The 14,199-nt window shown below is 35.5% G+C and overlaps 1 protein-coding gene and 1 long non-coding RNA gene across 2 annotated transcripts in view; both read left to right on the forward strand.

Annotated features, from left to right (window-relative positions):
* The window catches only part of LOC138307845 (uncharacterized), a 43,598-nt gene extending 38,691 nt beyond the window's left edge, over positions 1–4,907 (forward strand). Inside the window, exons 6-7 of the long non-coding RNA XR_011206049.1 lie at positions 2,712–2,783; positions 3,282–4,907. This is a non-coding gene — a long non-coding RNA (uncharacterized lncRNA). The remainder of the gene's footprint in view (positions 1–2,711; positions 2,784–3,281) is intronic.
* Positions 4,908–13,070: 8,163 nt separating this feature from the next.
* The window catches only part of LOC138307849 (NXPE family member 4-like), a 58,556-nt gene continuing 57,427 nt past the window's right edge, over positions 13,071–14,199 (forward strand). Inside the window, exon 1 of the mRNA XM_069248755.1 lies at positions 13,071–13,377. The gene's annotated coding sequence lies outside the window, so the exon portion shown is untranslated. The remainder of the gene's footprint in view (positions 13,378–14,199) is intronic.

Here is a 14,199-nt window from a genome sequence, read left to right on the forward strand (position 1 = left end):
GTCAAAGGCTGGAGAAACTGAAATTACCAACATTGGCATATAGAAGAATACGAGGAGACATGATAGAACTCTTCAAAATTTTAGATGGAATATATGACTCCGAATGTTGTAACATTTTATCTTTATGGAAAGATGCAACGGACCGCGAGAGCAGCAGGGGGCATAGGAGGAAGCTATTCCATACAAGATCAAACTATGAGATTAGGAGAAACTTTTTTTCACTAAGAGCTACTAAGATATGGAACGATCTACCAGAGAATGTAGTGATGGCGCCAAATATAAACTCCTTCAAAAATGCGTTAGACAAACATTGGAAAGAACAAGAACTCTTATACAACTACAAAGCCTTTATACATCATTAATTTATTATTATTACCGGATAAAAATGTATTAACTGTAAACTCTATATTTTGTCTGAGTCTGGTATAGAGGACTTTACATATAAGTCCTGAACCAGAAATAAACTTATCTTATCTTATCTTATCTTATCTTAATAATTATAATATGTAGAAATGACGTATAATTTTCATTCGAAAAGACCATCATATTTATTGTGAAAAATGTCTCGCTGTGAATTTGATATATTATACGGTTCAGTTTATTGCCTAGTAGGTAAGTGATATAAAACAAGTACAATAAAATGCATACAGACGTTTAATTTATGGTTTCCACAATCATGTCTTTGCTCCATTAGCAGCAATGGGCACCAACTGTAGTTCTAAAGACGACACCTTTTATCTAAACTTTCTAAAAGACTATTCTATTAATAGGAAAAAAACGGTTAACAAAAATAAAATACAGGCGGATTAGAAAATTGACGAAACAACCTTCCCCGATCGCTAAAAATAGGTTTTTGAAAATCACAGGTAGGTGTGTCGGCGCTGTATGCAAGTATTGATAGTGATGAGCTGCGCTGCCTCGCAGAGGGTCGATTACCAAATATGTCTCGTAGTCGTTACCGCAATACATATCCTGATAACGAAATGCAGATATCTTAGGTGTCCGGTAACTAATGACTCCGAGTGACTGCATCTTGGTCTTGAAAGGAGAACACACTTCATTTTAGCGTGAACAATTGCAAAGTCAAAAATTGTGACACAAATTCTTTGATAATTTTAAAGTTGTATGGTCTATAACTTTCGCTCTTTTTGTCATAGTGAAAACTGTTTAAGTGTTATACATATTTTTCTCCGTCTGCCTGAGTTTTAAACTTTCTAATTTTACCACTTTTTATAAAGTTGCAGCACTGGAAGTATCTTTAATTATAAAAGTAAAAAATCTTTTTAACGTGTACACGTGAAAAATAGGCTCGAAAGATGCCGAATCATTCCGAACTCTTCCGAACATCGTCTCGACAATCTCGAAGTAAAACGAGGGTTGTGAAACCAAGAGAAAACATCAACAATTTTTCATAAACAAAACATGTGGTCGACCTCATCAGACTCTATCTACAAAGAAAATAATGCTCGCACATTACTATATTTGATCCACACAATATTTTACGGTAATGTGTAAATTGGATGTTTCAAATACTCTATCTGTGGACATATACCAGCATGATTTGCTCATATAAGCCAGAAGGAAAACGTAAACAAACACATGTGCGCTTACGCTAGTTATCTGGCTCACCGCGTGCAGGTCGTGTCGAACGTCAGTCATGTGATACGATTCGGAATCCGAAGTCACTGAACATGGCGGTGATTGAAGGCGCTTTATTCAAAACCAGGAATATATGATTCCTAGATTTCGGCTCTCTTATAGGCCGACATATGCTTTTGGGGAGCTAAATCATCAAGTTACATTTCAATGTTTGAATATCAAATGTTTAAGTTACATGAAATTATTAGTGAAATAAATGCCTTAAGTGCCTGGCCAGGTTCGATCAACTCTTTCAGCGGATGTTATTTATCAGAGTTATGGCGCTTGAATTTATTATAAATGTCAATTAATTAATATTGTTAAAACTTGGTAAAAAAGTTAAGTGCCTTAAGGGCTTAGCCAAGTTCGATCGCCACTTTTTAACTGCAATAAATATTAACCGATTTTCTTCAAACTTGGTAACAAAGTTTATGTCTTACTTCCGAATTTTTTCATGTTTCAAGGTGAAACCTAGCCTCAATAATGTTTACCTACAATATGTCCTGAAAGCAGGGTATGGAAATTCCACGAATTTGTATGTCTCTTCTTAGTTCACTACTCTCATATGACTTTACAATCAGCAACTAATGTACATGTTTTTGACAACTTGAAAACTTTAGTATTTATTGTCCCATTTCAACCAAATTTGGTATATTGCTTTATATCAATGAGATCTTAGATGGGTTAGATACTTCTCAAAATCCATCAATATTTGCAAGAGTTATGGGACTTGATTACTTCACCTAAATTATTAACAATATTTTCAATTGTAAATAACTATTTTTTGTGATGCTGTGCAGGCGACACATCCACTTTCGTGGAATTCTTGTGTTAAAATATCCCATAAATATTTTTCAATCGCCATAAAGTAAAGGAGGTAAATTTCATGAATACTTTTTAGTACTCTTGAGTAATAAATTGTGGTTGCACCCATTTTAGCAAACATTATGTGATGCTGTTAATTTCCTGAAATGTCTCGTGTGAAATCATTTGTGCTCTATGATTCTGTGCCACATTTGTCTTGTTGCCCAAAGTTTGGATGAAGGTTGTTAAGACTTCTCTTAAACTTTCAGAAAAAGCAGGAAACAACAACTCAACAGACATCTTCGTCAGCAACAAAACCATTGCCCGAGTCATCCTTGAAGGTAAGGAATCATAGTGTTTCAACATAAGGCAGTAATTGCAATTGTGCAGCATGAATCGTTAGTAGTAAACATTCACATTATAATGAAGTTGTAATGTAGTTAATAACCTGAAATAACTGGCTGATTCGTATTTACTTTTTTAATACACAGGTAATATTTCTTCACTTAAAATTCACATAAAGAAATATAGCCTGTGTAGGACTTCCAGTCTGATACAATAGTCTGTCCATCAGTCATTTAGCAAAATAATCTGAACATTAATGTTACTTTCATTGTCAAGCATATCTAAAAAAAGGTCAACTATAAATGTCACTTGCTGAAAAAAGTATATCTATGGCCAATGTGATAGCTTGTGCGGACAGGCAGGGAATGTTTATTTCTTCAGCGATTCTCTCATAATGCTTAGTAAATTCGTGGGAAGAATACAGGTCTACAGTACTTTAATCAAGCATGCAATTACATATCAATTACATAATTATTTTCTTTATATTACTTAAGATGCAAAGGAGACAAAAAAGAGCTGACAGAGATGCTCTTCTCAAGGGGACAGATTTACCAGCTCTGTTGATTTCTAAAAGGCGGATACCAAATAAATCAAAACCTACCACTCAGACAGCCAGGACATACCATTCTTACATTTAATGAGCCAGACAATAGGGAAGGCCAGTTAAGTAAAAGGCCAAGAAAGAGGATACCAGCCCCAGCCATACGGCCTGCAATGTTGCCATCTGCAGCCATACGACCCGCAATGTTGCCAGCTGCAGCCATACGACCTGCAATGTTGCCAGCTGCAGTCATACCACCGGCAATGTTGCCAACCCCAGCCATTCAACCGGCAGTGCTACCAGGTGCAGCCCAACCACAAATTTCTCAATGGCCACCAATGATATGGCAGCTGCCATCCCAACAAACTGTGTCAGTTGTCTCCTCCAATTTCACAAGACAACACCAGTGGAGACAAAGACAGACAACAATAGAAGGCCAGGAGAGGATGGAGAGAGGGGATCCTCCTGTAAAAAGACATAAAACATTGCATAGATATATTTACAAAGCCTGTGGGAAAGAAAAGACTTCACAAACTGGCCACACACAGATCGAGGGCAAGCGGTATTGTCCATCCATGGGTATGAGTGTGGAGGAATGGCGTGAACAATGGAAGAAATGATGTGCTTCTATGCTTGTTTTTGCATTTTCTTAATTGATGGTGTCTATGCAAAAACACTTAGTTTATTAAATGTGTACAACAATTCTGCTCTGGTGAGGTTTTAGTCTCATTGGAAATCTTGTCTCAACATTAAGAAGAAATTTCTGATTTTCAAAAAATAATTATCATGATTTGTAGCAAGGCGCAATATAAATAATATATCAAAAAATAAAAAATATCTATTCTTTGTTGTATGAGCACTTTGGGGCCAAATTTGAAAAGGTGTATTTCTTATATTTTGTGTAATGTGTAATTTCACATTTTTAGGTCATCATGCACCGTCCGTCGTGCCTAAAATTTTCATTCAAACGACTTCTTCTTGATAACCGAAATACCCAGGGTACTGATATTTGGCCTGTAGCATGCTGGGATGAAGGGCTACCAAGTTTGTTCAAATGAATGACCTTGACATCCATTCAAGGTCACAGGGGTCAAAATGGCTAAAATATTTAAACGACTTCTTCTCAAGAACCAGAAGGCCCAGGGTACTGATATTAGGCCTGTTGCATGCTTGGATGAAGGGCTACAAAGTTTGTTCAAATGAATGACCTTGACCTTCATTTAAGGTCATAGGGGTCAAATAGGCTAAAATCCTTAAAACAACTTCTTTTGAATAACTAAGAGGCCTAGAGACCTGATATTGGGCCCTTGACATGCTGGGATGGAGGGCTACCAAGTCTGTTTAAATGAATGACATTGATCTTCATTCAAGGTCACAGGGGTCAAAAAGGCTAAAATAGTTAATCAACTTCTTCTCAATACCCAGAACGCCCAGGGTACTGATATTGTAGCATGTTGGGATGAATGGCTATCAAGTTTGTTCAAATGAATGACCTTGATCTTCATTCAAGGTCACAGGGGTCAAAAAACTAAAAAATTTAAACAACTTCTTCTCAAGGACCAGAAGGCCCAGGGTACTGGTATTAGGCATGTAGCATGCTGGGATAGAGGGCTACCAAGTTTGTTCAAATGAATGACCTTGGCCTTCATTCAAGGTCACAGGGGTCAAATAGGCTAAAATCTTTAAATGACTTCTTTTCAAGAACCGAAAGGCTCAGGGTTCTCATATTATGCTTGCCATATGCTGTGATGAAGGGCTACCAAGTTTGTTCAAATGAATGACCTTGACCTTCATTAAAGGTCACATGGATCAAATAGGCTGAAATCTTAAACATCTTTTTCTCAAGAACCGAAAGGTCTAGGATGCTCACTTTGGGCCTGCAGCATGCTTTGATGAAGGGCTACCAAGTTTGTTCAAATTAATGACCTTGACTGTCATTCAAGGTCACAGGGGTCAAATAAAATCCTTAAACGACTTCTTGAGAATAACTAGGAGGCCTAGAGAACTGATATTATGCCTGTGACATGCTGGGATGAAGAGCTACCAAGTTTGTTCAAATGAATGACCTTGACCTTCATCCAAGGTCACAGGGGTCAAATAGGATTAAATTTTGAAATAACTTTTTGAATAACTAAGAGGCCTAGAGACCTGATATTGGGCCTGTGACATGCTAGGATGAAGGGCTACCATATTTGTTTTTAAAAAAATGACCTTGATCTTCATTCAAGGTCACAGGGGTCGAAATGGCTAAAACTTTAAATGACTATTGTGCCAATAGTCAGATGACCGATAAGGCCCATGGGCCTCTTGTACTTCAATATTTTTTTTAAGTTATAGTATGCTATCGCTTATTAAGTATGCCAATTATTTAGTTGAAATTGCATTAGGTTTTCTCAAGTAATGTATCTATAATCACATTGAGTGAATTTGCACTTTGTAATATGCACCTTTGAGTGGGACTCCAAGATATGAAATTTTATGTACACTTTATAACATAGAGTTTGCATATGATGAGTTAATGTTGAACAATTATACTGTCTTATTTTTCTAATGCCACTTTTACAATATTTTTTACACGCATTAGTGCATGAACAACTGGTGATGTTTTTATATCTTTTTACACATATCTGATATCAACTTATGCGCCTAGATTTAGGCAAGATTGCAATATGTAATGTGTGTATGGGCATAATGTTGAAGGAATGTCCATTGACATAATATGCTTACACTGAATTGTCTTACATTAAGCTTGTGATTTTATAGTGCCATTTTTTTTAAATACTCCTTACATGATTTAGTGCATGAACAATTGGCGATCTTGTTTTTATATATACATACCTGAATGTATACTTGAACTTGTCGAGTGTTCTTTTCTTGTTTTTATAATTGTGCATAATGGTCTTTATTTCTATTCAGGCCAGTTGACCTTATAATATGGCATGGTATCTGTCGTCCGTCGGTCATCATTTCCAAGTTTAAAGATATGATTGAGGGAAGAGGTATAGAGTTTGTTCAAATTATGGCTATGAACTCCCTTTGAGCAGTAGGGGCAGGGCCCAATAGAAATAAACAGCAGGAAATCCTTTAAATCACTAGCAGTCGTGGAGTCTCCATGAATTGTTACCAAATTTCCTTCCACTCCATGTCCCTCTCCCCTGTCTTTGATAAGAAGGATTGAGCCCAATAGTAGTAATTTATTCAAATCACCACTAGTCATCACATTCTGAACAACATTTGGTCAGAAATATTCTTGAGGTGATGGCAATAGTTTTTTCGTAAATGATGAATTTGACCATCCTGTGGCCATAGGTGTGGGGCTTCATTTGGAAAATATAAGTATATTAAATTGCTATCCTCGGATTAAAAAAGCAATGGTATAACAGTTTTGTCGTAAATTATCTTGCCACCATTACCCATATAAATACTAAATAATTTCTAGTGGAAACAAAAGTAATTTTTTTATTTTTCTCCTACAGTTCTAGTATTTTGTCGTTATCATTGCAATATTAATATAGGTCCTCTTGGCCTCTTGTTTAGTTACATTGGTGCATTAACAGGAAAATTGTCGACACAACGATTGTCTTTTCTATTTACAAGAATTTATTTTAACACATGTACATCATGATTATGAATACATATATAAAGACCAACCTCGGATGAGTCGAATACCCCGTATTCCTCGAACTATTCACCTGGTCCCCTGCTGTTCGAGTTATAGGGGTTTTACTGTATAACATACACATCACAAATCAGATTCAAATGTGGTCAAAAGTCAGCTTAGGAACTTTGTTAACTTATGAACTAAACATTGTCAATATTGTTGCAATTACAGGTCAAATTTTGAAATTATATGCATTTTGTTTTTAACAATTTTGAGAAGTGCCATTTGTTAATATATTGACATTAACAAGCGTATACTGAAACATTCATTAAATCAAAACATACTTTTGAGTTTTACTGTAAGTCCTATATTCCCTTTTCATACCTTTTGGATGGTTCACCATCTGATTGTTTCACAGGTAGGCCAGTAAGGGACTAGTGTATGTCTCTAGTCTGATTTTTGTTTCATGGCATTTACTTGGAAATATGTTGATATGGAATCATAATATGGCAACTTATAAGGTAACGCTTTCTCTGGGTCAAAAGGTCAACTACAAAGGTCACTGTTACTTTAATAGATTGTTTTAGAAAATGTTTGAGAACAAATTCATTGTTATTTGAAATTTAGATTGATAAAGCCGTAATTATAATAACTTGGAATCATATTAGGGGTCATAAGAGTTATGTCAAAGGTCACTTAAATCAGGTTAAGGTATTTTGATTTTAGGTATATCATGATCACAAAAAAACACATAAAAATCATATGTCACCGGTTTAATTTTTCTTCCAGGGTTGCTTAAAGATATGTACTAATGACATAAAATTCCGGATTTTAAGGATTTTTAAATAAATAAATTTAACATGTTCATACCTTCAGTAGGTGATATAGAATTCATAACTGTATCAAATTTGCTGGGTTTTTCACAATAAAACGAAATATTCTGATTTAAAAATTAAATCCGGGCCCAATTTTAATGAAAAATTGCATCAAAATATTCATGTTTTCTTTTTTTCTGAAAAAATGATCTCAGGAAAAATCGATTTTTTATAATTTCCATGAAGATTGACTTATTTCACAATAAACAAATAAAAAGTATACCTCACCGTATTATTTTTCAAAATATCACCAATTTGCTTTTCTAATACCCCTTACATCTTGGCCTGAAAACGTTAAGAATAGGCGAAACCGTAGCACTTTTCAACGTTTTATGTTATTCGTTTAACCTTTTTAATTTTCTATATTTATTATATTATTGGAGCATACAGGATAACACAATAAGTACATCTTAATCATTTTATTTATTATATGAAATATAACAAACCAATTTGCAAGCTATATGTTGGCCTGACCTCAAACTTCCTAAAAGAGTCTAACTCAGCAGAAAATACCTCAGCTTTTTCTGAGACGATTATTTGCTCTTTGTGATACTGTATTAAAATGTACAATTTCCCGAAATAGCATCTTTCAAATTATAAGAAAATATTTTAATTAAAAATAAAATGAAAATATATTTTCCAGCAATTTTATTTCCGTATTTGTTTGTCCGTTTCCGGACGAAATTAGTATAGCAGTATCTTACGAAGAATGAAGCTCTAAACTCGAATGTTTCCATTCAAAACACCACTAACTTCCTTCGGCATCCATATACTGTGTAAATTTATTTATAATCTGCAAAAAGATAGGTATACAGTTATAACGATAACGGTCATTCATTTGTTACTATTGACGTATTTTTTTTTTTTTTTTTCATTTTGGGTCCCCGTAAATCCATGTGTATTCCATCTGACTGTTTAGCGACTATTATGATTCTTGGAGTTTAACTTCATGCACGAATTTTCAAAATTATACTATATTTACCGATTGTAACACCGTTAGATTGATACTTCAACTAAACACTCAGAAAGGTTCTAGACGAAGTATTTGCTCTAATGCCGATGTCAGAAGCGAGTTATAATAATAATAATACTTGACGCAGACACAATGCCTATATATTCAGATCGCTAATCATACTATACATCCCGACTATTAATAAGTTCAGTATTATCTATCTCATGATTAAAGTAACATTCGGGCTGCCCCCAATGCTTATCCAAGCGAGATTCAAATGTTTTTATTGATGGTGACCTAACCACGGCTTCGGGAAGAGAGTTCCAGTGATTGATGATCCGCTCCTTGAATGAATACTTTCTCAAATTAAGACGACTTCGTTATTTTGAATTAAAAATCCCTCTACGACGACTCGATCATATCCTCCATGTATCAATTTATATACTTGGATCATGTCTCCTCTAAACCTTCTGTGTTTTAGTGTAGGTAACTTCAGGATCCTCAGTCTGTTTTCATAGATTAAATCTTTCATTCCCGGTATTTGTTTTGTTGCTTTTCTTTGTACATTTTCTATCTCGTTTATTTGTGTTTGTAAGTACGGGTTTCATATGCAAGCTCCATATTCCATATGTGGTCCGACAAGTGCTTTATATAATAGACAGAATGTTTGATTATCTAAATAATTATAGGTTCTTCCGATAGCACCCATTATTCTATTTGCTTTATTGACGGCATCATGAATATGTTCACTGAAACTTAGGCTGTTGTCTGTTGTTATCCCAAGATTCTTTTCTTTCGAGACCTCCTCTAATCTTACCTGTATTCTTCCTTCCAAAGTGTCTTTATATAAATGTAGGGCCGTTTTATCATCTTCTACGGTGAAAACACTTGAAAAATAGTCCACAAATGCGTTTGCTTTATCTTGATCAGAGTGGGCGATGGTCAGTTCGTTTCCACATTTAATGTTCAGCTCTGTGATTCCGGATTTCGATTTAGTTTTTGAATTTGCATATCTCCAAAACTTTTTCGGGTTCGTCTTGACATCTTTAGCGATATCCTTTTCTAAACACTTTTTAAATTTCTTTACTAATGTTTTAACTTTGTTTCTTGCTTTCACGTATTCGTTATATTTCCGCACTTCTCTGGTTTCAAGATATCTCTGCCAGCTCCTATGTTTCCGTTTTATAGCCTGTGCAGTTTGATTGTCGAGAGGATTTTGCCTTTTCTTCGTTTCTTGAATGTTCTTTGGTATATTCATATCAATAGTGGTATATTCATATCAATAGTGGATTTTACAATCTTCTGAAATAATTCGTATTTGATTTAGTGTCCAGTGCGCGCTGTAATATTTCCTTCCAATCTATCGATAGATCTGTCCTTTTTCTGTTTGTAATCGCCCTTGTTGTAGTTATACTTAACTGTTTTGCTAATGTTATAAGTTTTTGTACAGTTCAGTTCAAAAATATAGTACCATGGTCGCTCTTCCCTAATCCGTTTTTTATTGCAATGTTACTAATCCTATCTTGTTCGTTTGTAAATATTAGGTCTAAAATACTGGGTTCATTATTTGCTGATTCTCGTTGGATTCCTTATATGTTGAAATAAAAACGCATCTTTGATTGATTCAATGAATTGGTATTCCAAATGTTTTACTTTTCTAGATGGAGTCAACTGATCCCAATTGATATATTTCAAATCAAAGTCTCCTATTATTAGCAAATGTGATGTTTTCATCTCTACTATATTGGAAAGTAGCGCGCACAAATCTCTGTTGTTTTCATCCTCGCTGTTTGGACTCCTGTACAGGCACCCAATAGTTAATGTTTCCATTATCAAGATTTATTTTTACCCATAATTGTTCATAAAATGTTTTGTTGATTGATATTTCCGTGGCTCCTAGGTTGTGTGCCGTGTATATGATAATTCCTCTCGATCCATTTTTTTTTCTCCATCTCTCCGGGAAAAGCTTCAAATCCATCAATATTCAACTTAGACTTGTTTATTTGGTATCTGGAATTTTTTAGGAAAAGCCTCGACAACTCCTATGACATCTAACTTTTCATGATTTATTAAAGATTTAAGTTCCTCGATTTTGTTGGTGAGAGTATCTGCATTTGTAAACATACATCGGAATTTTTCGACGTGCATTATTCTTTTCTTACTGCCAGGCGGACGATTTTCCTGTTCCATAACGGTCCCCGTACCCGATGCATTAATTTCCCCGATTCTTTCTTTTCCCTTTCCTTCGTCTCATTTCTAAGTCTCAGTAGGTTCACAATATATATCATGCTTGTTCTATTTTATACATTGAGGGCAAAGTCTCAGTAGGTACACAGTATATCATGCTTGTTCTATTTTATACATTGAGGGCAAAGTCTCAGTAGGTACACAGTATATCATGCTTTTTCCATTTTATACATCGTGTGCCAACCTTTTGTTCCAGGTTCTGGTCTTGTTTGTTCTTGGATGGTTTCTATATTTTTGGTAATTTATTTGACATATTCTAATCACTTATCAGTGACTATCAAAAAATAGTTACCATGTGTTACAATAGACAAAAACAAAATTGCATAATTCAGCTCTTATGTCTGCCATAGATGATCTCTATTTTTCTCAAACAGCTCTTGTTTTTTGTTCAATTGTCCTGAGGGGATGACAAAATCTTAATAGGATGGAAATTATATCAAAAGTCAACGTTCTTATATTAAAATGTATGTTTAAAGGTTCAGCTAAAAGCCTTTCTTTTTGTAACCGATAGCTTATATTTCATTTCTTTGAACTTTTGAGTCTGTCTTATTTTTCATATTAAATTGGGTTTTTTTTTGTTTTGTTTTTTTTTAATTTCTTACTGATTATTTATAATATGAATCAGTACTATTTTGCAAGTCATAAACTTTCTTGAAAATGACACATACATGACAAAAAAGTGAAGTCAAATCATCTCTATAAGTCACAAGTGGCACCATGTACATTTCATTTTATTAGATTAATCCAAGTAAAGACTTTTCAAACATTCAATCATAGCATGTCATATAGGTTGGGAATGTTATTGTGTATCAGGACATTCATCTGCGATTTACACATCCTCTATGTTGATGTTACATCATTTCTTAAAGCTGACAATGCAAATTAAAAAATATACATTTGAGATTTAAAAAAAAAAAGATTTTTTTTTTCAAAATTCGTTTCTGAGACATTACCTTGCGTTTCTAAGGACGGGCAGACGCCATTTTGTTTTGAACTCTGCTTGGATACTCGCCTACCGACCCCTATATAAAGCGCGTGAATCGACACACGTGCGCTCAGTCATGTACATCAAGGACGTATTCGTGTATGACTCTTTACATTACTAAACACCACGCGAGATGCCTATGAACCGGGAATAAAAACCGTTTTTCTCAACAAATACTTGTCTTATCGAGTCAAACGAAACACCAATGTAAAGTTTATTAAATTTCACAACGTTTATAACTTGTTTTAAGGACGGAAGATTTAGAGGATATGTCTTAAATTTTCGTTAAAAAAATACGACAGCTCATGAAATGACGGTCCGCTTCAGAAAGTAAGACGATAACCCCGCACCCGCAAGCTACCTCAAAGGCTGCGCCGGCGGGTATCAAAGGGAAATCAGTCGTCGCCCAACGTCACGGTCAGTGCACAAACACTAAAGCTTCTGCCTTGTTTTCTCCCAAAACCCAGTGTGACTTATCCTTCTCATATACGTCCTTGCAATCCTTGCGTACATATACCTGTATACACCTAGCACTTGTCCACAGTGTATCACCTACTAATACATAAACAAACCCCTTACCTGTAATATGTGCAGAGCTTGTTTTAGAAAGCAAACATGTCAACTCCTCTAAGCTGTCACATAGATGATTCATAACTTGAACTTTCCACACAAATGAATAGAAATCCCAATAATAATCCGTTCACATATCTCCACGTATACTATTGGCACCGATGTACTCGACTGGCAACGTGCACGTGACCACCTGTCCCGAACAAGTGACGCTTCCATAAATAAACTACCGAAGGTACACACATGTACATGTCCGTGTAATATCCAAGGATTTATAAGTGATACGTCCTTGGTAATATCTAATGTATATTGAAGTGTTTTAGCTCGTATTTGACATATTTTGGGATCTAGCTGACAGTATTACTTCAATCAAGGATTTATAAGTGAGAAGGATTCGTGTCTGTCTCTTTACATTACTAAACACCACGCGAGACGCCTATGAACCGGGAATAAAAACCGTTTTTTCTCAACAAATACTTGTCTTATTGAGTCAAACGAAACACCATTTGTAGAGTTTATTAAATTTCACGACGTTTATAACTTGCTTTAAAGACGGAATATTTAGGGGATATGTCTTAAATTTTCGTTAAAAAAATTTACAGCTCATGAAATGACAGCACCGCTTCAGAAAGTAAGACGGTAACCCTCGCACCCGCAAGCTACATCAAAGGCTGCGCCGGCGGATATCAAAGGAAAATCAGTCGTCGCCCAACGTCACGGTCAGTGCACAAACACAAAAGCGCCTGCCTCGGACTTCCCCAAAACCCAGTGTGACTTATCCTTCTCATATACGTCCTTGCTTCAATGAAACCTTTTCAGGTGAGTGCAGTGTTCATTTTTAGCTTGACAATGTTATCTGCTGTTAGAATTTCCGAGTTTGTTTACATTATAATCAAAATGGATCTCGTACGTAGATAGAATGTATGGATTCATTCAATTCTTTTTGTTCAAATGTATAGATCGTATATAGTTTTATTCTCATGGCACGGTCTCAGTTTACACCTAACTACGTCTTGGGTATATAGTACAGTAGATCTAGAGCCCGTCAGGTGTTAGTTGTTACACCTTGAACAGCGAGCGTTTGACTGGTTGCACGTGTGAAGTGAAGAGTTTTACGTGACGTCACGCTATATATATCGTTTCGGGGCACGCGCAAATGCACGTTTGTGTGGTTCACACGCTTTATAAAGGTGTCGGTACCCGGTGTCATATCAAAAAAGTATCAGGATACTTCTTCTGCCCATCAAAAAAGCCCCCCCCCCTATCACACCGGGGCTAATCGTACAAGCCGGGCTACGCTGTTTACGCTCGTGGAAACGCTTCTTTTATATAGAAAAATGTCGTCTAGGGGTGCGTACGTGATAAATATTTGCTCGGTGTTCAACTAACGTCCAAGAATCCAAATATACAAGTTGGCCACGGAACAGTAGAGTGTTTCAACAATGCGTAGAAGCAAAATTGATATTTAATTGTATTATACTCTGTCCTGTATTTCATGCACAGTATAGCGGGTATGTCATATCGTGGTTGAAAAGTGTGATTTTTGTCATATATTCAAAGAAATGTATATATCTAAACGAGAAACAGGAATAAAACTGGATTCAGCTCATAAAATTATCACAGATTTCAATGATGAAGTGA

Source organism: Argopecten irradians, chromosome 14 (assembly GCF_041381155.1).
Source record: "Argopecten irradians isolate NY chromosome 14, Ai_NY, whole genome shotgun sequence".
Lineage (NCBI taxonomy): Eukaryota > Metazoa > Mollusca > Bivalvia > Pectinida > Pectinidae > Argopecten > Argopecten irradians.